Consider the following 25,779-nt stretch of genomic DNA (forward strand, 5'->3'; position numbering starts at 1 on the left):
TAATTGAAGTTTCCTTTTATAGCTTTAACTGATTTTTATTTTCAGTAGTGTGTCTCTGTAAACCACTTAGAGACTATTGTAGATAAGTGGTATATAAGCAGTTTAAATAAATAAAATAACTACATATACATCTCTTTCAAAACATGTAAGTCAAGTTCTAGGTTCAAACATACAAGCTTTCTTTTTACAGCAGCAAATATATGAGGCTGCAAAGAGAAGTGTGCAGGTGCTAACCCTGGGTCTTCAGGGGATCATCTTTCGACAAATATGGGGAGGATGCCTCCAAAGTTCTGAAAGGCCTTCAAGGTTACTCTGTCAACCAGACCTACCTCACAGTCTTCCTGCAAATAATGGGAGAAGAATAATTAAAAAGCCATTTGCAAACTGAAACATGCTGCAGACTTTCTTAATGAAAATGCTTCAGAATGGGCCTGAGCATTGCAACGGCACTCTCAGGAAAGATTATAAAATGGTGAACACTGTTTCAAGCATTATAAGTCATCAGGTGCATATCGGCAGGGATATGACTGTAATAAGCCCTTAATTTCTGTAAGTCCTTGGAGTGAATTGCCTTTCAGGAAAGGATCAAGTGAAGCCTATGATACTAGTAAGAATTGTGCATTTTTTTAAAAAATGAAAAAAGGACATTGAAAATAATAATATACTTTACAGAGTTGAAGACCAAGCCACCAAGGTAGGAAATGTGTTTGCTTACAGAAGGGTGTTTTGGTAGGCTTCTGCAATAGGGTATCACTTTTCTTAGCAAAAGCATCTGGTGGGAATGAAGCAATGCCCAGATCACTTAAAAACAGATTAGTTATCCACAGCAGAACGTACTTCCCTGATGCCTAGGATGCACACAGGCCTTAGGGAGGGTGGTGTGAGAAGGATGCCATGCACCCTTCAATCCCAGCCTCGCCCATGAGGGGTTGGGATTGTAGGGCCCAGGGCTGTTATGTTCTTTTCACACCACCCTCCCCAAGCCACTAGAGTTTTGGGAGTGGTTTGCCAATTGTATGTGTGGAAGGTTGCAACCAGAAAGGGGACTTTTGAAACTCCATTGTAGATTTGAAATTTCCTTCTGAGCCCTTTGGATCCATGTCACTATATACATGGTATCCTGTAAAAGGTCACATTCTAACCAGAAACAAAAAATAATAATGGAAATATGAGTTGGGCTTTCGTTCACTATCCATTAAGAGAAGGACTGTTGTCCATACAATCAGTATGGAACTGATGACAGTGATTCACTATAAATCTCTGCTCATTTCACATTTGCCTCTACTTGTGGAGTCTTGCATTTGGGATTTTCACTGTGAGTTTTAGGAGGCTGGTTTCATAACTTCTGCATTAGGAATAAGAGCAGAAAGGAGCAAAGAGTGTTCATGATCATGTAGAAATGTAGCATCATAATCAGGTTTGAACTTTTGTTGTTGGAACCCATAGTACACTTTTGGAGGAACACAGGCACAATTGGACATAACAGCAGCATTAAATCTCTGGAAACCAGAAAGACACATGTGTTTTGGCCACAATCTAGCACCAGTTTCTGCATGTGTTGAGTATCCTTTAAATATATCAGCCTGAATCTTACACAACTGAAGTGCTGGGTTGTGGTCATAATTATTAACAGAAGATCAGGGCATGAAACTTGAATAAAGATAGCACTGCCTCTAATTATATATTGCTGTTTATCTATTTCAAGTATCCCTTGTGATGTCTTGCTCTGCTTAGTAAAATGTTTCAGAAGCCATTTCTATCTGGTAAAAAAGGGTGGAAAGGCACGTCTTATGTTGGTTAGGAATGAAGCATGGCAGCTGTCCAGGATAGGGCAGATATGAAGTGCCACAAATAGAAAATGGGTAAGTAAGGACAACAAGAAGATGAGGTTTAAACAAGATTAAAAGGAGGAGAACAAGGGGAGGGTTCTGTGCTGATTCATAAGAAAAATTCCATATTAGGACAATATTTGTTTGTTTGTTTGATTTGTATACCGTTAGTCATCCATAGATTCCAGGGCATTTTACAACATAAAAATACAAGATAAAAACACATTGCCCAGGCTTGCACTTAGCTGCTGTTAACACAGCAAAAGCAACACAAGAGGCGGCAGCTGCTTTTCTCTGCAGCCGCAGCGAGTTCTGTGACTCTGTTTGACTTCCGCCCACGAGGTGCACTCCATTGTCTTTTGAGACAGACAGATGTCAACAACAACAACAACAACTGCTTCTGACCATGGAGGCAGAGCATATCCATCATGGATAGCAGCCCTCTCCTCCATTAATTTTTGTAATCCTCATTTAAAGCTATCCAAGTTGTTGGTCATCGTTGGCTCCTGGGAGAGAGCGTTCCATATTTGGACTATGTGCTGCATGAACTACTTTCTTTTTTTCCCTTTTGACAAAAGGTAAGAGGAACTCTGTGTCATCATGAGACTCTTGATCAGAGAACATATGAGTTTACACTGGGGGAGGGGCTGCTGAATATTTGCACTGGTGTCCCTGTTATTTTAACATTCCCACACCAAGAACACAAATCACTACATTGTATGAAGTGTTTGTACTATGTAGCAACTTGTGCCTTCCAGCCAAAACCAAATAGAACTCAGAGGAGAAATGTTAAATAAATCTTTCTCCAGGCTTAGCAGAAAACACAAATAACACAAGCTGTGTATTTAGAATTGAATGAAGAGTTACTTCATCCTGAGAATTGTCTTCCCCTACGCCCATCCCCTTTCAGGATCCCATGATTCCTAGATCTTCATCTATTTATAACTGATGCAGCTCAACTGAAGTTAAAAAAATTATCCACCCATGCTAAGTTTCAGCTATGTATTGATCAGATGCTTGAGAAGGTTTAACCAGTTCCGCAAAATGACCTTGAAGCAGGGTACAAGAAAGCTTTTCTTTTCTTTTACTTTCTCTCTCCTATCTATTTCCAAAACTAGGTCTTTAATACAAAACTGTTGTCTTCAAACTGCTTTAGCTTTTTTAACTGTTCATGGTAGCAGATGGGTAGTGCTAGATCAATATATATATTGCTAGCAATTATTTTAAAGAAGGTAAAACAGAGGAGCAGATGGTTATTTAAGGCCACAAACCAACTTTTAATAGGGAAAGTATTACTGGTATTATTTACATGAACACCTTTTCTAGAACAGCCAGGAATCCCCACAGCCCATCAAGACTCCTCACAATGGAACAGCAGAGCTTGATCAAACTCAAAAAATTGCAATGTGAACACAAGTTATTGATGTATTTTTGTATGCCTTGGGGATACTTGTTATTGCATTGGAGACAGCTGATCATATAGAGCAGTGTGAGCCAGTGGCGTAGGTGGGGTGGGGGGTGGGGCCACAGGGACGGTTGTACATGCATACTCTTGTCTGTTTCCCTCTCTCCCTCCCACCTTCCCCTTCATGCAGCCCCAGGCGCTAGCAACCCACACCGTGCATTCTTCTGAACCAGAGGTGGAGGACCTCAGACCCAAAGGCCAAATGCAGCCTTCCATCCCTCTCTATGGAGCCAGTGTGGTGTAGTGGTTAAGAGCAGTGGACTCGTAATCTGGTGAACCGGGTTCGCTTCCCCACTCCTCCAAATGCAGCTGCAGGGTGACCTTGGGCTAGTCACACTTCTCTGAAGTCTCTCAGCCTCACTTACCTCACAGAGTGTTTGTTGTGGGGGAGGAAGGGAAAGGAGATTGTTAGCCGCTTTGAGACACCTTAGGGTAGTGATAAGGCAGGATATCAAACCAAAACTACTACTCCTCCTCCTCCTCCTCCTCCTCCTCCTCTTCTTCTTCTTCTTCTTCTTCTTCTTCTTCTTCTTCTTCTTCTTCTTCTTCTTCTTCTCCTCCTCCTCCTCCTCCTCCTCCTCCTCCTCCTCCTCCTCCCCCCCTCAAGTCTATCCTCAGACCACACCCATTCCTCAGTCCGCACCCCTCAACAATCCTGCCCTGTGCTCTCCTCAAGTGCTTGTTTTTCCCCCCATCTTGAATGTGTCCTTGCACAGTAATTGTGCCTCTTGCTTCCCTAAATGGAGACAAAGGTGTGTATGTCTTTGCTTTGCAGAGGTTTGCCTGCTGTACAAAAGGAAGAGTCTGATCCATTTTTGCCTTTGGCTCTGACCACCACTGGCATGTGCCCTCCAGAAGATTTCCTATTGGGGGAGGTGGCCTTCATGCTGAAAAAGTCTCCCAATTCCTGTTCTAAACCATCAAAGTCAATGATGGATCTGCCACCAAAGAGACTGCCTCTTGTGAGGGCAGTTCTCACAATCTCTGCAGAGGAACCCAGCAATGCCAATGTCTTCAGGAAATATGAAGTGGGGCCTGAGAGTATTAGAGTAATTAGAAATGACACTGGTTCAGAAGGATCAGAGGCCACATCTGTAGAGGGTTTGGTCATTTGACCCATAAGCATCTGAAGGAGGGAGAAGGTCTCGGCAGACGGCCCTTGAGGTTTTCCCTGTGCTCTCAAGAAAAAGATACAGTGAGCCTTTTTAAACAAATATTAATATTCCTTCCATTAATAGTACATTTTTTAGAAAATGGAACACTGCATGTGTTTTAAATTATGCAAACCAATTATACTAATGGGATCAAAGGAGGAGATTTTAAAAATAAAGTAAGACATATGCCAACAATTTCAGCTTCATTGCAACATAATTATTTTATCTGTTGCTGAAGATTTTCTTCAGACGAGCCTGGAGTCTGCATTTAGGTTATGCAAAAAGCACTGCTGGCCATCTGCCTAGGGACCCAGGGCTGATGGAGGGGCCCATCATGAGGGTCAATGGGGAAGAATTTCCAAAGAATTTATCCCTTGGTGCACCAAATATTCTATGATAGGCTATGTTGTTGTTGTTTTTTTAGTTCTATTTTATAAGCTAATGTGTATTTTATAACTAGAATGAGCCATACTAGCTGAAGCTGAGGTTGGCAGGGTGTTGCACAGAAATAGGGGTCCTTTCAATTCCTTGAGGATTGTTCTGACACTAGACCTAAGGCCTAGCTGATTTATCTCCTTGCTATTTATCTCCTTGCCTTTTACCCTTCCCATTCCAATAGGCAACGGCCCCCAAAGGTTACCAGCCCTCAAGTAAATTTGCTAGATAACCTGCTCCATATGTATATTAGCTATTTTAGGCTGAAGGGGGGGAATCCCCCTTCCCTTTTCTTTTTAAAAAAGAGGTTTTTTTATTTAAAAAAAACCACCTGATTGTTCAGAGGAAGTGTTTCTTTCCTTTTCTTTTTGCTAGGCAAGTGCAAACCTGGAATCACAATCTCCATTCTAAATACAAAAAAGGATTCCTATGACACCTTAATGTTGTCAGTCAAGATTTATTGAGGTACAAGCTTTTGTTGAGCAAAGCCCCTTTCAGCAGATGCAAGACTAACTGGGGCCAGCTGTGGGAACACTTATTCCCCATTCTTAAGCAAGTAAGTGGTAAGATTACAGTGGTACCTCGCAAGACGAAATTAATTCGTTCCACGAGTCGTTCCGTGTTGCAATAATTTCATCTTGCGAAGCGTGGTTTCCCATAGGAATGCATTGAATTTAATTCATGTGTTCCTATGGGGGGAGCGCAAAAAAGGCACCAACTCACCCGCCACGGCCGGAGGTTTTTCAGGGGGAAGCAGGAGGAGGGCCAGGGAAAGGCTCCCTCCCTCCTTCCCCAGCAGCCGGACCCTCGCGCCCAACCAGACAACCAGCCCACTCACGTGCAGGCAGGCAGGCTTAAGGTGAGTGAGGGGGGATCCAACTGCTGCGGAAGCCGGGCAATGGCGGGTGGAAGAAGTGTGAGGCAGCTGGGCTGCGGGCAATGGCAGCGACGGAAGCGTGAGGCAGCTGGGCTCTGGGCGATGGCAGCGGCGGAAGTGCGAGGCGGCTGGGCTCCGGGCAATGGTGGCGGAAGCGGAAGCGGAAGCGCAAGCTGGGTGGGCTCTCGGTCTGACTTTCTCCTCGCAGCGCCCTGCTTCATCTTGCAAATTTTTCTATGGCATGGCCAAGTCTTGCAAGTCTGCCCAAAAATCGCAAAATGTTTTCGTCTTGTGATTTTTTCATACCGTGAGGCGTTCGCCTAGCGAGGTATCACTGTATTGTCTATCACTATCTGTTATATTTTGACTTACTAGTGCCAATGTTCACCTTCACGCCCTTGCAGGAGTGGTTTAGCAGAACAATACAAAGCTCATTTGCACAGGGCTGTGGAAGCAGGGGGAATGGATAGCTCAGTGGTGTTTCTCCACCAGCCCTGCCACCCTAACACTGGCTGCCACCTGCAGAGAGACAATAGCATCACTAGCGTGAAATTCCTCCTTCCACCTGCTAAAGAGATGGTGGGTGGAAGGGCCACGAGTTGCAGCTGGTGGAAAGCTCTAAAATGGGGCTTTCTGGGGGTGTGCAGAGGACAAGGCTGATCCACCCCAGAATCGATTAGATCCTGGCCATCCCTCATGCCATCGTATGATTGCATTGGGCCGATACAAGCCCGGTTGCTATACTACGAACCACAGGACTGCTGCTGGCCCAGCTGCCCTGCATCACCCCACCAAGCTGAGGGAGTTGGAGTTGGATTGCTACCTACGCTTCTTAAGACAACCCACCATTCTGCATTACAATAACCTCTCTCCTTCAACTCCCTATACAAAACCTTTATGGTAACTATTGTTGTCGCTATTTGGGTGTGTTCATATGAAAAGTCAAGCATTTTGCCATTTCTGCAGCAGTCACACAACATTGCATAATAGTAAAACATGGTAAAGGTAAAGGTAAAGGGACCCCTGACCATTAGGTCCAGTCGTGACCAACTCTGGGGTTGCGGTGCTCATCTCACTCTATTGGCTGAGGGAGCCGGCGTACAGCTTCCAGGTCATGTGGCCAGCATGACAAAGCCGCTTCTGGCAAACCAGCGCAGCACACAGAAACGCCGTTTACCTTCCCGCTGTAGTGGTACTTATTTATCTACTTCCACTTTGACGTCCTTTTGAACTGCTAGTTTGGGAGGAGCTGGGACCAAGTAACGGGAGCTCACCCCGTCGTGGGGATTCGAATGGCCGACCTTCTGACCGGCAAGCCCTAGGCTCAGTGGTTTAACCCACAGTGCCACCAGCGTCCCATGGTACTTGTATACAAATCTAGGTAACTACACCAAGGCTAATTGGCCAAACAGAAATAGGAAGGTTGAGAAGGGGGGGGGACCCACAGAGAAACATTCTAGCCTTCCCAAAGCTGTCTGTTGAATTTTAGGGCTGCATAAACTATCCTCAGATGCTTGACATGCCGGGAAGAAATGCCTTTCCTTGCTGTTAACGTCCAACTTCTTTTTGTTCTGTCTGTAGCCAGTGAGCTGGTCAAAATCCTATGACTGAGTCTTTGTTCGACTTCCATCAAGAGGCTATGAAAATGCTTCTGTGATACAGCCCTTAGAACGGTCATTGTGCTGCTGTTTGCTGCTCTGCATGGGACATTAAACCAATCATCTGTCCCATTTAAGATAATTCAGGAGACCACATCATTCTGAGAACAGTGGTGCTATTAACAGCCCGATGACATAATTGGGTCTTGGTTCAATATCTCCCCAAGAATAGGGAAATTGTTGCCCATTCAAGCATATTGCTGTTGCATTTAAAAATCTGCCTAATATACTGTCATCCATTTAAGAACTATTCTTGACAGGAGAAAATGTAAAGTTGTCTCTCCTCTCCTGTATTTATAGAACTGGCATTCTGCAAAAGATCACTATTTATATCTTTAACCTTGCTTCCAGTAGCATAAGTATGCAAACGTTGGCAGCTAGAAGCATTCTTATTTTTTCTTGTGTTCTGCCATTATTTTAAAAAGGCAGCTTCTGATGTAAATCAGAGGAATTATAAATGGAGAATATGTTTTCACCTTAAATTCTAACTAGGGTGGGGGTTGGAGACTTCAACATCACTGTCACTTGTTATTTCCTGTAGGTGAATTTCTTTACACTTTTTCTCTCTCTCTCTCTTTCGCAAAGCAAAAAATGTCACTATATCCTGGTAATCATTGTGTCAGAAATTTCATATACGTATTGCAACCAATAAGCTTTACTATATAAATGAATGAATATATAAAGAAAACCAACCAGAGTTTCTGTGCACGCTTTGAAAGGAGGAAGCCGATTTGAAAGTTTGGGCTCCTGGGTAACTATGCATAGGATTACACTGCACACCTCAAAGAACAATCGTTTGGGGTCATTTTTGGTTTGACATGACGATATGGAGATGTGATATTCTTTGTTCTTAGGATATAGGGAAATGCTAATTGCTCAGGGGAAAAAGCTTTCCAAAAATGCTTCGTTAAAATTAAAACTAAGTCAATGCAAATGTGAAACAGCACATTTCCTTTTTTAATTTTTCTATTTTCTATACTGAACTGTTTTACAAAATACCACATTTCAGTCGCCTGCTGAAAACGTTTTTGTGTTTCAGCAAGCCCATCTAGACACATAGAATCATAGAGTTGGAAGAGACCACAAGGCCATCCAGTCCAACCCCCTGCCAAGCAGGAAACACCGTCAAAGCATTCTTGACATATGGCTGTCAAGCCTCCGCTTCAAGACTTCCACAGAAGGAGACTCCACCACACTTCTTGGCAGCAAATTCCACTGTCGAACAGCTCTTACTGTCAGGAAGTTCTTCCTAATGTTTAGGTGGAAGCTTCTTTCTTGTAGTTTGAATCCATTGCTCCATGTCTGCTTCTCTGGAGCAGCAGAAAACAACCTTTCACCCTCCTCTATATGACATCATTTTATATATTTGAACATTTAACATGATTTAGTTAAATTTGTTTATGGATTTTATATTTATTTTATGTATAGCTTTATGCATATGATGACATTTTATGTACGTATATGACGACATTTTATGTAATGTGGTGGCTGGCCTCATACCCAAGATTGGCAGAAAGGACAACATGAGGCTAATTTTGTGCTAGCTTTTGTAATGAATAGGCAGCCACTCTTGTATATATGCTTTCCTTGTATGCTGATAAAGTATCAGCTCCCACCTTTAAATGTCCACAAAATCATATTAGACATCAAGGAGAAGAGACACCCCTTAACTCCCTTCTGGGACTTGAGCAGATTTTGGCAGGGCAGTCCGAGAAAGAAAGAAAAAAGCCCTGGAAGCGACTTCAGGTTTCTAATTTAAGATAATTATTAAATGGGTCAAGGTAAAGTAGTGAGAAATATCAGGTGGCATAAAAAAGAACATTGGCAGTAATTTTATAACTAACTGCACGTCGTTACTCGTTTTAAGCAAGTTCAGCACTTAAAATAAGAACGAAAAGAGCATATTTAACGTGCATTGTTACCTGGGACTTCTCTCGAGGGTGAAGACAGCCCGCAGCAATCTTCAGGGTAAGTGGAGACAAAGGCATACTCAACTCCCCCCTCCCTGTTTTATGGTATTCCAGAAGGGTATGTCTGTGAGAAAGGAAGTGGGTGAAGTTCAGGGCCATGTCCTGAATACAGGGCAACAATCTTAACACCTTGTTTCACTCATGAAAATGATGAAGCAGCTTAAAAGGTATAAACTTGAGAAAATGTCCCCCTTTCCTTTTTGTCAGACAGTATTAATCTATATCTTCCTGTTGTTACGCTCATGTCTATATGTTTCATCTGCCTTGTTGTTATGGAAGGAAAGTGTCTTTGGCAGATATAATCATTTGTAGCGGGGGAGTGATTGGGAGCTTTTTCTTCTGTAACAGCTTTACCAGCTCAGCTTAAAGGGATGGACTTGATCTTCTAAAGCTCTAAATGGCCTAGGACCAGCATATTGTAGAAATAGCCTCCTTGCGGGCCCAGGTGCAGCGAAGCTGTGGGTGGTGGGATCAATGCTTGGTGAAGTTGCAGTAAACACAGTGCAAACACTGGGGGATTAAGCAGGCCATAACTTTATTGATTACAAATGTCAGTAGGTTTTGGTGCAGTCGTGGAGTGTGCATCCTCTATCAATCAACCCACTGAACAAAAGGTTTCTCTTATGTTCTTAACAGACTGAGGGTCAGCAGGTGAATCTTTCCTCCATAATTGTATGCCCTTGTATTTAAAGGGTTGATGGGACCCTTCAGCCAACAATGTTTGGAAGGCCATATGTTCGCCACCTCTGACATATAGCAACTATCTTTTAATAACTGATAGCATAAAAAAAATGATTGGAAAATAGGTTTAAAGGCATTTGTCAAGATAGCATAATAGTGATTTAATGGGGGAAAAGTCAATCCTATAAATTCTTCATAGCAGGGTAAAATCTATATCCTATTTTTTGCTTGTCATAAAAGTTGTCTGGAAGGTTTTCTATAGGTGTTGTTGTGTTGACACACTATCACGATTTTCTTGTTAGCTGTCTTGGAATATCTTATCACAACTGTTAGCAGCAGAGGCTTCACATCGGTTGCAACCTTACATCAGCACTTGGGGGGAATAGGGTATGCAAAATACTTAATTAACAAAGATATGCATGTTTAAAGTGCAATCTGTTAGTTGAACTGTCAGTTCTAGGCATACGAAGTAGACAGCTGTATAACACATTTAAATCAACCTTCTGTCCATGCAGCTGAAAACATCGAAAATAAACCACACTTCTTAATGTTACCCAAACATGTGGTTATTTAGACTGTCTCCTCAGCATAGCTCTTGCAACAATTTCCCTGAAAGTAAGATCAACATGATTATTTGTCATAAAACTATAACCATTTTCACCTTCAGTACATTCTAATTATTATTCACATATAATAGAGACTATATCCTTGAGGTATTGACCCAGCTCTGGTGTGATATATGAATGTATACAATTGTCTGTCTGTGCCCATTTACCTTTAAAATAGATGGCAGTAGCCTGCAGGTGGCTCAATAAGTAATTTTAACACCCAGCACAATATCTTTAATGATGTTTCAGTCACCTCATATTCTACATAGCAGAATAAGCAGCCCTTACTTAACATAAGGAGTGCTGTTACAACAATTTGCTCCTCAACCCACAGTACCAATAGCAACAATAAAAGCAGAAATTGGCTGTAATATATTCTGAAAATGCAACAAGGTAGAAGCTGTTCTGAGCAAAGGAGCTAAACTAAATTTAACATGAAAAGCAATAGGAACTACAGGGACCAGATTAGAACTGAGCAAGTATTTGAGAAAGATTCCAGAAAAGAATGCAACTAGGAGAATGTCTTTCCTGGACTCAAATGTAGCAAAAGTCTATCATCTTACTAGGATTAGAAGTATTGTGAGTGATATAAATCTGATTATTCATGATAACACTTACAACAGTTTTTTCAACTTTCTAGATGTGTTGCTATTACCCTTCTGCTGCTCTTGTTTAGTGGGTTTGCAATTTCATTAGCATGGCGAAAGCAGCCTAGAGATAACAGGAGTTGGTACCTTGGTCATAGTTCTTCTGGTTATATATTGCCATAATAAGAGGAGTAGAAGACAATGAGTTTTAGTTCCTTATTTGTTTATCTCCCTCTGGAGAAGATTTTCAGTGTTCCTCTCTATTTGCCTTGTCAGAGTTATGAAAAGACTATCTGCAAATGTGAGTCTCCGTTCACAAGGACATGCCTAGTCCTGCGTTCTGTTGCACAGTGGCTAACTAGATGGCTAAGGGAAGCCTATAAGCATGACATGAGTGCAATAGTTGTGTCATTTAAGAATCCCTACTTTTTACTTAATCATTCTATTCTGCTTAGTGATGCTGCTGAAACTCCTAATTAATCAGTCCATATCTCACCTGGTCAAAACTCCCAAATGTATAACAAAACCTGCCTTTATCCTGATTGATTCAATAAAACTGTGTAACATTTTCATAATTAAAGCTAAACTCTGCTACATTTTGTGCATGCTCAGATGTTGCCTACTGTAGTCCCTTAGTTACCAATAATAATAATAATAATAATAATAATAATAATAATAATAATAATTTATTTATACCCCGCCCATCTGGCTGGGTTTCCCCAGCCACTCTGGGCGGCTTCCAACAAACATTAAAATACATCAAATATCACAGATTAAAAACTTCCCTAAACAAGGCTGCCTTTAGGTATTTTCTAAATGTCAGGTAGTTGTTTATCTCTCTGACCTCTGATGGGAGGGAGTTCCACAGGGCGGGTGCCACTACCGAGAAGTCCCTCTGCCTGGTTCTCTGTAGCTTTGCTTCTCACAGTGAGGGAACTGCCAGAAGGCCCTCGGCGCTGGACCTCTGTGTCCGGGCAGAACGATGGGGGTGGAGACGCTCCTTCAGATATACTAGACCAAGGCCGTGTAGGGCTTTAAAGGTCAGCACCAACACTTTGAATTGTGCTCAGAAACGTACTGGGAGCCAATGTAGGTCTTTCAAGGTCAGTGTTATGTGGCCTCGGCGGCCGCTCCCAATCATCAGTCTAGCTGCCGCATTCTGGATTAGTTGTAGTTTCCGGGTCACCTTCAAAGGTGCACATAGAGCGTGCAAAGGTGCACATAGAGCGCATTGCAGTAATCCAAGTGGGAGATAACCAGAGCATGCACCACTCTGGCGAGACAGTCTGCAGGCAGGTAGGAACTCAGCCTGTGTACCAGATGGAGCTGATAGACAGCTGCCCAGGACACAGAATTGACCTGCGCTGCCATGGACAGCTGTGAGTCCAAAATGACTCCCAAGCTGCACACCTGGTCTTTAAGGGGCACAGTTACCCCATTTAGGACCAGGGAGTCCTCCACACCTGCCCGCTTCCTGTCCCCCACAAAGAGTACTTCTGTCTTGTCAGGATTCAATCTCAATCTGTTAGCCACCATCCATCCTCCAACTGGAAATCCCCACTGCGTGCATGTCATTAGAATTTTATTTTAATCGTTAAGTTACTCTTTGTCAAAGGAACCAATCAATTACAAAGTTTGGATCTGAAACCATACAGCAACCAATCACACTGATGACACATGGGGTTTATAAAACATTGCCATGTTGCACATAACGTATTTCTACAATGTACATCAGGCATCCCCAAACTGCGGCCCTCCAGATGTTTTGGCCTACAACTCCCATGATCCCTAGCTAGCAGGACCTGTGGTCAGGGAAGATGGGAATTGTAGTCCAAAACATCTGGAGGGCCGAAGTTTGGGGATGCCTGATGTACATGAATGAAATGCATATCAAAAGAAAATGCTTTGCAAGATTGAAATACAGAACTTTCACCAGTGTTTATAACTTTCATCCATGTTTTATAACACTGGATTTGTAATTTGGCTACCCAGTTTCAAATTATAACACAATCAGTTCAGCCATCACTAATTCTGCTTTCAATCTTGCTTGTGGGCTATTGTCTACAGACCACAGTTTAAAAGTCACTGCTTTACACTTAATAATTCCATTCTGCTTTCAATCTTGCTTGTTCAGTTTGGGTTTTTTTTTAAAAAAAACAAAATTGGCTAATTTTCCACTTGAAAAATCCTTCTATTACTGATCCCAATATGCAATCATTTCAAATTGGAGAAAGCTTAAAAACCAGTCACGAGTAATAGAAATCTGATTATTCACGGTAACATTTACAGCAGTTTATTAAACTTTCTTGATATGTTGGTATTACCCTCCTGCAGTTTTTGTTTAGCGAGTTTTCAATTTTATTTGCATGGTGAAAGCAGCCTAGGGATAACAGTAGTTGGTAGTTTAGCAATAGTTAGTTCTTCTGGTTATATTCTGCTCTCTGTGAGCCCCGCACACTTAAACCATACAAAATAATTTGAGGCGTTTCAGGACCATGAACAGAAGCCAGCAGGTAGACATCTTGTAATGTGTGTAGTGCTGTGTAGAGCTTTTCATATTTAGGGGGCTAACTGGTTCCCTCAGGCTCTCTACCTTTCCAGCAGAATAGAACACCTTAATGAAGCAGTCACGTGGTCTGGAGCCTTCGCACACTTATTTCTGTTATTTCTCACTGGGTCTATTGTCTGTGTTGGCTAGGCGGCTCTGTAGAGTGCGGAGTGCTGGGAGTCATAAAGCCAGCCCCTCAAGTGAATACAGGCTTGAGTTTACTGTGTTCCTACCCAACATGCTCAGTTTCTGTTGGGGCTCAGGTACAACACCTCTGTAACTTGAGCTACTAGCCCTTCTGATCTAGCTAGCTCCTAAGATTTTGTGTCAGTCCTAGATGATGCCTGCAGTAGGGGTTGTGGTACCAACTACTGCAGGGATGCGGAACTTCTGATCCTCCAGATTTGCGAGACTACAACTCCCATCATTCCAGATGATTGATCATGCCAGCTGGGGCCAATGCAAGTTAAACAAAATCTGGAGGCCCAGCAAGGAACCATAAAATACGAATTCTAATATTCATTTTATTTTCAAGCACAACTAGTTCGCAAAATTCAGGGAAGTGCATAATCGGATGGTTAACTGTGTTCCCTTCCACATATAAGTCCAAGAACTGCCAATTATATTTTTCGCTTTAAAATGCAGAGTGAATTAAATTATCCTTCTTCCCTAGCAGTGTCTTTAAAATTTCTAACTGCTGACTATCATTATTTTGGATGCTTGAGTTCCGGATGTTAGCATTTTCACCCCTCCCAATGTGAGAATCAGAAAGTCTCCAGAGAGAGAAGTGGGCGGGAACTGTTCCTTCAGTAAATTGCCTTCCTGACTCAGCTAATTTAGTAAGGCGTGGTATTGCTATATTGCTATGTAGCTGTTGTAAGTACTCTGGCTTTCTGTAATGCTGTGTGTTTGCAGTGAGAGCTGTTTGTAACTATGTATATATTCTGTAAATAGCTTGAAATAATAAAGAGGATTAAAAACCTCTGCCGCAGATCCATTGTTTATTGAAGCAGGAGGTGCTCCAGTCGTCCTGTTAGCCAAGTTGGGGCAGAAGAGGGACTGAAGACGTGGATATAACCTCATAAAACTATCATATGGTAGCAGAGGATGGTTTGTGCGGATGCATGAGTTGCGCAGTGGATGCGTGCTTTGCTGTGTCGCTTGGCTGCTGAGAGGGAGGACGGTTCTGCTGATCCAGTTTTCCTCTGATGCTGTACATCGTCTCCAGGCCTGGATGAGCTGTTGCTGCTGTTGGCTGGACGGAGTTCTGATGCTGCACATTGCCAAGTCGTAAGCTGTTTAATTTCAAGCTGATTTACAGAGAGGCATGCTTAAAGCTGCCAAAAAGATAAGAGACGCTTTTCCAGTTTGCCTAAATTAATTGTGCTGAAAGGGGGAGTGAAGTTGCTGGGAGAGTCAAGGCTATTTGTGTTGCACGAAGGGAAGTGTCTTGCTGTTAATTTAAAACGCAGGCATGGCTTCTGCACATATTGGCCAAATGGCTCTGTCTTTTCCTCTCCTGATGCCAGAAACGTACCCTACCTGGCAAGTTAAAATGAAGGCACTTTTACAAAGAGAAAAGCTTTATCATACCATAGAGGATGATGCCCCTGATGAGACTGATGATGATTGGGCAGCCTGGCATGAGGCAGACATGAGAGCCAGGGGGACAATTGTTTTGAGTGTCTCAGACCATTTGTTGGTCAATTTAGAGAATGAGGAGACTGCAAAGGCTGTTTGGAATAAACTTAAAGATATGCATCTACGTCAAAATGCAGGCTCAACTGTGTTATTTTTTAAGAAACTATGTAGGCTGGAGCTGCAGAAAGATGGCGATTTGCCTAGCCACCTGGCTCAATTAAAACGTCTCAGACAGGACCTTGCCCAGCGAGACTTGAATTTGTCAGAGGCTGTGTTTGCAATGCTCATGATAAATAGCCTAGATGAGTCGTATGATGCAGTTGCTACTCAGCTATCCACATTGCCTAATGATCGTTTAACAGAGGATCATGTATCTGCTGTGCTCATGAATGAATGGGATCGCAGACAAACTGCAAGACAGAATCGAGGCAAAGTTGTTGAGAGTGTTTTCAAGCCTTCGGCAGGAGAAAGTGAAACTTCTGCTAAAGCTCTTAAAACTCTACGCTGCTACTCTTGTGGTGAATTTGGGCACTACAGGAATCGATGTAGGAAGACTTTAAAGCAAAAGGACAACTTCAAAGGCAGAGGGGGAGGAGGCCGAAAACCCCAAGGACCAGCTGCATCAAAGGCTTTGGTCTCACGTTGCTCTAAAAAACTCAAAAGTTCTGTTTTCATTATCGACTCAGGAGCAACCCGGCATGTTGCCAATAATAAAGACCTCTTTGTTCATCTGGAGAAACAGGGAGGGGCCATTCATCAAGCAGACGGGTCGTCAATTAAGAGTTTGGCTCAGGGTACTGTGTTTTTGCAGAGCCTAAATGCAACAGTTAGCAATGTTATGTATGCTCCTCATTTGCAGGATAATCTCCTAAGTGTTTCTCAGTTAGACGCTCTAGGATTTAAAGTGGTGTTTGAAAACTCTCGGTGCGAAATTCTTCGGGATAACAAACTCATTCTTTATGCCAAGTGTGTTGATGGTTTATATGTATTGCCTTTTGTTACAGGTGCAGCTGCTAAAGCAACTAGAGAAACTGAAAAGGCATGCTGTAACATATCAGTAGATAAGAATGAGAAAATGCATAACCACTGTATTCATGATTATCACCGTTTGTTTGGTCACTTGCATTTCCAAGCAGTGGCAAAAATGCAAAATATGGTTGAGGGCATGAAAGTCCAAAAGTGTCCTTACCACATGAAATGTGTCTCTTGTGCAGAGAATAAGATTAGACAAGCTCCCAAAGGTAGAAAATCTGGGAGGGAAGTAAAAAAACCTTTTGAGATGGTGCATGCAGATTTGGTTGGCCCTCTAGCGCTCTCTAGAGGCAACTCACGTTACTTCATGGTTCTGATTGATTCTTATTCCAAATATGTTTGGGTTTATGTACTGCAGAAAAAGTCTGAAGCCTTTTTAAGGTTCAAACAGTTTTGTGCATGGCTAAAAAATGTGCACAATGAGCAGGTGCGTCACTTTTACAGTGACAAAGGTGGAGAGTTTTGTTCAGAGCAATTTGAAAGCTTTCTTGCTGCACAGGGTATAGAGCACATGACTGCCACGCCCAGATCTCCATGGATGAATGGTTTATGTGAAAGAGTAAACCAAACCTTGCAACAAGGTATTAAAACTCTGTTGCACGATTCAGGCCTACCCAATCCCTTTTGGGGGGAAGCTTTATCGTGCTTTACGTATGTTTATAACAGAAGATATCAATCAGCCATTGGTTGCACCCCATATGAAATGCTGTTTGGGAAAAAACCATTTGTGAAGCATTTGAAAATTTTTGGTTCAGAAGTGTGGGTGCATACTTTGCAAAATGACAAACTGAGTAAATGTGGTCAACATGGCATCTTTCTAGGGTACGAGAAAGGTTCATATCGTGTGCTAATGACAGACATGAAAACAATTAGGTTGACCAGAAGTATGGATTGTAACCCAAAATGGGACAAAGTTGGTATTTTTCAGTGCTACCCCATTTCTGGTGATGATAACACAAAGCCAGAAAAGAAAGAGGCAGATCCTGTTACTGCTGATGAATCTAGCGTTAGTGAGGAATCTGACACTGACACAGACTATCAGAGTGCAAAAGCCTCAGTTAAACAGACAGATGAATCAGACACTGATGTAGATGTACAACCTTTGTTTACAATGGGTCACCATTCTCCCAAGGAGGAAATGGACCCAGAGGATCTGAGAATTTTGCGCAGGTCCGAAAGAGCCACCAAGGGAAGACCGCCAAAGCGATTTTCCAAAGAGTTTGCAAAAGCTGTCACTACTAGCGACTCAGATACAGTGTTTGAACCAGCCAGCTACAAAGAGGTTCAAAACTTGTCCGCAAAGGATGCTGAACCTTGGCTTAATGCCATGAAATCTGAGTTAAAATCCCTGAAACAAAATGAGACATGGGAATTGGTTCCAAAAGAACCAGGTATGAAATTTGTAGACAGCAGGTGGATTTTCAAAGTAAAAACGGACCAGCATGGTAAAGTTGCCAGATATAAAGCCAGGTTAGTGGCACGTGGTTTTTCTCAGATACCTGACCAGGATTACCATGAGACGTACTCGCCAACAGTCAGATTTGAGAGTGTTAGACTCTTAATGAAACTTGCTGCTGAAGAAGGCATGACTATATCGCATCACGACGTAAATACTGCGTTTTTGTACGGAATTCTTGATGAGAATATTTATATGTTGCCACCAGATGGAGTGCAAGTCAAAAAGGGAATGGTGTGCAAGTTAAAAAAATCCCTATATGGTTTGAAGCAAAGTGCTCGTTGCTGGCACACTAAACTAACTGAAGTGCTGTTTTCTTTAGGATTCCAACAAGGAAAGGCTGATTCTTGTGTTTTTGTGAAAGAGTGTAATCAACAAAAGCTATTTTGTATTTGCTTCGTTGATGATATCTTATTTCTGTGGAAAGATATTAATATTTACAAAAGCACTCTTGGGAAATTGCAGAAGCATTTTGACATGAAAGATCTAGGGGAAGTCAGTAATTATCTCTCTCTGGAAGTAGAGAGAAATGAGAAAGGTGATGTTTTGCTGCACCAAACATGCAAAATCAATGAATTGCTGAAAAAGTTAAACCTGACTGATGCAAATGCTGTAGATACCCCTATGGTCACAGGTTTCCAGCATGACACAAGTGCTGAGGCATTTTCTGACAACACATTGTTCCGGAGTGTGTTAGGCAAGCTCAGTTTTGTAGCAAGATGTACCAGGCCAGACATCGCCATTGGCGTGAATTTGCTCAGCAGATATGCTAATCAGCCCACAGTATCTGACTGGAAAGCTTTAAAACGCATAGTTAGATATTTAAAGGGCACTATGCACTATCGGTTAAGACTTTCAAGCCAAAAATCAGGAGGTCTTGAAATCTATGCAGACGCCAGTTTTGGCAGTGACTCAATGGATGGAAAGAGTACATCAGGCGTGTGTTATCTGTACAATCAGTGCTTGTTTGATTGGAATTGTAAAAAGCAAGCAACAGTGAGCACGAGTTCATGTGAAGCAGAACTCAATGCTCTAACTCTATCGCTTATGAATGTAGAGTGGTTATTGCAGCTATGTCAAGATATGAGAATAAAGGTTTCGTGTCCAATTCCAGTTTATCAGGACAACAAAGCCTGCATAGCGTTGATCCAATCAGAAGGGTGCAAGCAGAAAACAAAACATTTACAGATTAAAATGCACCGCGCCAGAGAATGTATTCAAGAAGGAGTTGTTAAAGTTACTTATATGCCAGGGAAAGAAATTCCTGCCGATGCTTTAACTAAAGCTGTGAACAAGGAACAACTGGATGTGTATGTTAAGAAATTACAGTTGTGTTAAATTACAGTTGTGTTAAAGTTCTCTCAATGGTTGGTTTGAAAAGGGGGAGTATGTTAGCATTTTCACCCCTCCCAATGTGAGAATCAGAAAGTCTCCAGAGAGAGAAGTGGGCGGGAACTGTTCCTTCAGTAAATTGCCTTCCTGACTCAGCTAATTTAGTAAGGCGTGGTATTGCTATATTGCTATGTAGCTGTTGTAAGTACTCTGGCTTTCTGTAATGCTGTGTGTTTGCAGTGAGAGCTGTTTGTAACTATGTATATATTCTGTAAATAGCTTGAAATAATAAAGAGGATTAAAAACCTCTGCCGCAGATCCATTGTTTATTGAAGCAGGAGGTGCTCCAGTCGTCCTGTTAGCCAAGTTGGGGCAGAAGAGGGACTGAAGACGTGGATATAACCTCATAAAACTATCACCGGACATATTCTAAAACTAGTAGAAAGAAATCACAGATGGCGATAATGGCTTCATTTGCTTCTTATGTGGCATTCTGAGCCTGAGCACTAATTACCAATGGCCTTACAAAACCACAAGTGCCCCCTGGACTGCTGATGTGGCTGTAGAATAATAAAGTAATACAATTAAATACATTTTTGCAAAGCAATACATTAGCATTATATGGTTTAAAGAAGCATATTAAACATCATATTTTGAAGTACCGTAAGTGAAGTTAAAGCACATCACCATTTTCAGAGTGAGCCTCCTTAAGACTATACCTATCTAGAATTACCTATTTGTACTACTGAAATTGGGGAAAAAATATATATAAGTAGGTTCAAAACACAAAATAGCATTTTCTTATAAATCTTCTACTATACTCCTTAGAAGTAAAAGGCACAAAAATACTTTACAAATTACAAATCATAGATGGGTTTTAATTAGGGCAGCTTTAGTTGAATAATATGCAGACAGTTTATACCTTACTTGATTAAATTTAAATAAATTTACATGCTTCAAAAACAGTTAAGGTGCTTACTTGAAGATCTTTGAAGACAATTTCTCTTGTGTATAATTTAAGTACGCAATTTAAAGCTACCACTTATTGGTAAAAGAGAAGCCATTTTAAACATGTTTAAATATATAATTTGAGAATGTAGGGTATTGCCATTGTAGCAACACACTATCATTGTTTCAATAATTAATGCACTGAATGTCTGACGGTATTGTGGAAGATTCATATTTGAAAGAAGGCACAGGCCCTGAGCACTGTCTGTTTCAAATGTCTGTTGTTTAAAAGAAAGGGGCATGATTTTACCATGACAGAATGTCTATGTGCTAGGTTTGCATAGTCTGGAAGGAAATGTTGTCTTGATGTTTCACTATTCTGGTGCATGAAGGTGGGAGCTAACACATAAGTCCTTGTCCTGCGTTATAGAAGTCTTTGTTCAAAAGATCCAAGTCGCAATAATTTTTTTATTGTTGTCTATTCTGCCATTGAGCAGGGAGCAAATTTGAATAAATGTTTTAAATAAAGGTGCCTTGGGGCTATTTTCAGCTCGTCAGAGGTGAAGAAGGATTTATTTGAGGTGGCATGAGTCAAATCAAGGTTTCCTGAAACACTTTGCGGAGAGGGCGATCTAAACATTTTAAAAATTTGCTTCAGAAAAGGGTCTGCTGGAAACAAAAAGTATGTCTCTAAGCAGTGCATTATTTTTTTCCAGAAAAAGAAGTGCAGGAACTCCCACCTATTTTGGAAGGACAACTCTTTTTGGGGGGAGCAGTAGCAGTTGCTTTTGGCACCGTCATTGTCACCTCCATCGCGCATCTACGAGCACCATGCCACCAACCTCACAGCCCCAAGAAAGGAACGAAATGCTGAAGAGGAACTCAGCACAAAGGTGCTGGAACTCAGTTCCAGTGAGTTCCGGCTGGAAAAGTCCACATCAACATGTACATTTGTGGATGAACATGTAAAGAAGTGATCTCCTGAAACTACACTCTCAACAAAATAGGGGGTGGGGATCCTATTCCTGAGTACATGATCCTATTCTTGAATTCATGATTTAAAAATGGAGTTGAAGTTTCCTTGATTGAGCAAAGCTAATTTAGATTGATTTGCATTACTTAACATTCATTTAAAATCCCCTAATGTTTTCTGTTAATAAATTTAGCAATTAAGTCCACTATTGATCTTTAATGATGACAACACAAATGCAGTTTAATTACCATAATCTGGGTGCTTGGGATGAAATTAGATCATTTTAGCAATGTTCCAACTTATTAAAATATAAAATAATTATTCTAATAGCAATGAAAATGACGTGGAAGAATGTCAAAAGAGCTGGGTTAGGAAATCTAAGCCTCCTGGAAATGCAACTCTGATCAACATTAAAGACCACACATAGAACTGGACAAAAAACATAAGTGGTGAACGGCTGAGAGGACAGAAAAAATGTGCCTTGAATGAATTCTTAGAGCATTTGCTGCACCTTTCTATGGTCACAATTTCAAGGAAATGCTGAGCTTCCTTGAATATAGCGGTTATACGGCTTCAGTTTTACATAGATACATACATATATAATGCATGCATACATACATAAATTTATTTGTATGCTGCCTTTTAAGAGTTAAAACCATGCTTAAGGTGCCTTACAACATGTAAAAATACATAATTACAAACATAACAAAAGTAGCCATAAACAATAATTTAAAAGCACACAATCAAGTTGAAACAATTTCCATAAAAATCTTAGGTAAAGGTAAAGAGGCCCCAGACCATCAGGTCCAGTCGTGTCCGACTCTGGGGTTGCGGCGCTCATCTCGCTCTCTAGGCTGAGGGAGCCAGTGTTTGTCCGCAGACAACTTCCAGGTCATGTGGCCAGCATGACAAAGCTGCTTCTGGCGAACCAGAGCAGCACATGGAAACGTCGTTTACCTTCCCGCCGGAGCGGTCCCTATTTATCTACTTGCACTTTGATGTGCTTTCAAACTTCTAAGTGGGCAGGAGCTGGGATGGAGCAATGGGAGCTCACCCCGTTGCAGGGATTCGAACCACCGACCTTCTGATCAGCAAGCCCTAGACTCTGTGGTTTAACCCACAGCGCCACCTGGGTCTCTTATATAAAATAAAGATACAGGGGAAGAAAATCAAAAACAGCAACCACAGTCTGCTAAACTACAGTGGTACCTCGGGTTAAGAACTTAATTCGTTCCAGAGGTCCGTTCGTAACCTGAAACCGTTCTTAATCTGAGGTACCACTTTAGCCATTGGGGCCTCCCGCTGCCGCTGCGCTGTCACCACGCAATTTCTGTTCTCATCCTGAAGTAAAGTTCTTAACCCAAGGTACTGTTTCTGGGTTAGCAGAGTCTGTAACCTGAAGCGTCTGTAACCTGACGTACCACTGTATACCCCAGCCAAAGAGTCTGTTCAGCAGTCTTAGCTTTTGTCAGTCAGGGTCCCTTCCTCCCAGGGCACGTGGGAAAAGGCCAGCAAGGCAGGGAGCAAGTCTTCCAGGACTCACAGATGAGATGATTTTAAATTTTAAATGCCAAGTTTTAGCTATAATGTGAAAATGCCTGTATTGTTAGCATGCTGAGCACTGCGCTAGGTTCTTTCCAGAGGAAAGAGAATATATAAACACAATAAATAAATAAAAATAATGCTAGCTAAAATCAGCAGTCATAAATAATATGCTGTGGTTAAATGTAAAGTTGACATGCTCATGCAAGGCCTTAACAAATGATTCAACAGTTTCTCAAGGCTCTTTGATAGAAGCAAGTCCTCTCATTGTGGACATTCCTCTTGGGGACGAAACAGGCATCTTAGCATACATAGCATAAAGGCGCGAGCTTACTTGCACAGTTTTTTCCCTCCTGCTGGAGTTTGGTAGCCAGCCAAAACCAAGCAAACTTTCCCTTCAATTCAGGTCATGCTGTTGGATTATTAAAACTGAACGATCCTGGTGCAAAGAGCTGTGCTATTTTCTTTGTTTTTCAAAAGAAAGAATTTGTGAGTTTAAAACTTGACTTTGGGTACCATGCCATGAAAGGACACTCAGAGAGCTATACAAGCAGGCATGGGAAATCTGCGGCCCTCCTGATATTTGTTGGAATACAGAAATCCATAATTCTGACCATTGCAATGCTGTCTGGGGATGATGGGAGTCCAATAATACCTGTCCAGAGGTTCCCCAACCCTGCAGGTAACTTTTATGGAATATTCCATACATGATGTGAATAGACACCTGAAACTCATGACTCCACAAGTATGTCCAGTGCCATCTAGTGACTAAACCATATAATGACGCTATCCACACAAAAATATTCACTTTTGTTCATAACGTCCTTATGAACAACAGCGAGTCCTTAATTTCCTTTACTCTTATGAGGTGTACTCTGAGGATATTTTCAGACAATCAGAAACCCTAGAGCAGTATATATTGTTATGTTACATCTAATTGCATAAGGAAACAGATATTTACAGACCCAGTGACATAATTAATTTTAGCATCACCACTGCCCCTCTCCTCCCATCTCAAATACAGTGGTGCCTCGCTTAATGAATGCCCTGCTTAACGAAATTTCCGCTTAACGAAAGGATTTTTCGAGCGGAGCTTACCTCGCTAGACGAATGCGTTTTACGAAAAATTTGTTTAGCGAATCGCGGTTTCCCATAGGAATGCATTGAAATTCAATTAATGTGTTCCTATGGGCAAAAAAAAAAATTCGAAAAAATTTCAATGCATTCCTATGGGATTCGCTAGACGAATTTTTCACTATAAGAAAAGTCCCGTGGAACGAATTAATTTCGTCTAGCGAGGCACCACTGTAGTTGCTCGGAAATCTGGTAAATGGAGGCATCGTAGTGCTGTATTTAACCACCTAGAGGCTACAACTAATTATCTCTCCAATGAATTACAACACAATGTGCTAAGCTTTTAAGCAGCTATGTTGGGATCTTCAGTTTAATTCATGCTGAGAGCAGAGCATACAGCAGAATTAATATCAATCGGGTGTATTAACTGCCAGAAATAGCACCCTGGTTATAGAATTCACTCCCCCTAGTGGTCTTTATTTTTTGACACCACCAGGTCTTCAAGAGTTAAGGTTTGGCTTCTATGGTAATATATGGACAGATTGGAGGTGTTGCGAGTGAACTGTGCTGCATTATTTGCATCATTTTATGGCTGAGCTAGACAAGTAGTGTGACCAGGTATAAACTCATGTTCTTAAGCTGCATGTCTTAATTGGCTCTTGAATGCATTCTGTCACAGCAGTTTGTCCATCCTTACAAGGTCTTTGTTGCACATACCTGGATAAGCCAAGGGAGCAGGTATTAGATCCTCTCATCCCCGATAATCCAATTAGTTTGTTAGATCACTGTGCAACACATACATTTTCTCTCCTTTGGCTATGCCTTACTCGTGAGGGGAGGGAGTATAGAATAGTATTACTGGATTAATGTATCACTTTGGAAAGAATTTAGGTCATTACTGTGTAAGTCACAGCAGCCGGTACAAAGTCTCACCTGTTGTTTTATTAGCAGTGACAACCATAGCTATGGTTTGAAAAAATAAAAATGAGAGAGAGAGAGAGAAAATGGAAACCAAATTCACTACTCAGCATTTCCAAAGGAAAGGACTGCAATTAGAGAAGAGCAATGTGTTCCTTAATTGGGTTATCGCTAAAAAAAATACAAGCTGGCAGGTACATATTGCAAATAATTGCCAGGAGCCGAAGAGGATGTGTGCATAAGTGCTAGCAGCGATATTTTTTTAATGCTAAAATGCTAGCCACCAACTTTATTTTGGAAAATTCAAACGTTAATGAAGAAATGTTCCTAAAAATCCCATCCTAGGGATTTTCTAGGGCTGCCCTATGTCTGGATTTTCCCAGACATTACCAGGATTTCAAAGGTGGGATTAATGTCTGGGAGGGGGGAGATTTGTCCTGGATTTTAGGCAAGTCAACTGAAAAGGTGAGGGTTTTCTGGCCTTTTTGTAAAAGCTCAACAACTTTGGGAATTTCCTTTAAAAAAACTCAACAATTTTGGTGGTCTCCTTAAATAAAGTTCAACAACCTTTGGGGTGTCCTGCCCTAGATTTTCAGTAGTTAATTTGTGTGTGTGTGTGTGTGTGTGTATTGGGTAGAGGTGCCAATCCACTCAGCTCTCTTGGCTAGGCCATCCTCCTACTAGCTGCCCCTGGAGTGATGCAAATGGTTACTGAAATGTTTCAGTGGGGCACACCTATTTCTGCTGATCATTCCAACAAGAGTGGTGCTGGCTGTATGCCTGCTAGCATAAGCTCCCAAAATGGGGTGCTCCAGAGGTGAGGAGGAGTAGAGCTGGCCTGGATGGAAGTGGGTGTGCTGCATCAGTGGAGTGAATGCAGGAAAAAAATGAAAGTCTCTATTGCAGGAGAAAAAAACTAGAGAAATCTGAGGACAGGTTACTGCACAGAGATAGATGACAGTAAAATATGGACCACACCATTCCCTTGCTCTTAGTATTAAATGAAATGCTTAGACACCTTGATAGAAATCTTTGTTAAATCAGTTTTCCT

Source organism: Zootoca vivipara, chromosome 4 (assembly GCF_965207765.1).
Source record: "Zootoca vivipara chromosome 4, rZooViv2.hap1.1, whole genome shotgun sequence".
NCBI classification, from domain to species: domain Eukaryota; kingdom Metazoa; phylum Chordata; class Lepidosauria; order Squamata; family Lacertidae; genus Zootoca; species Zootoca vivipara.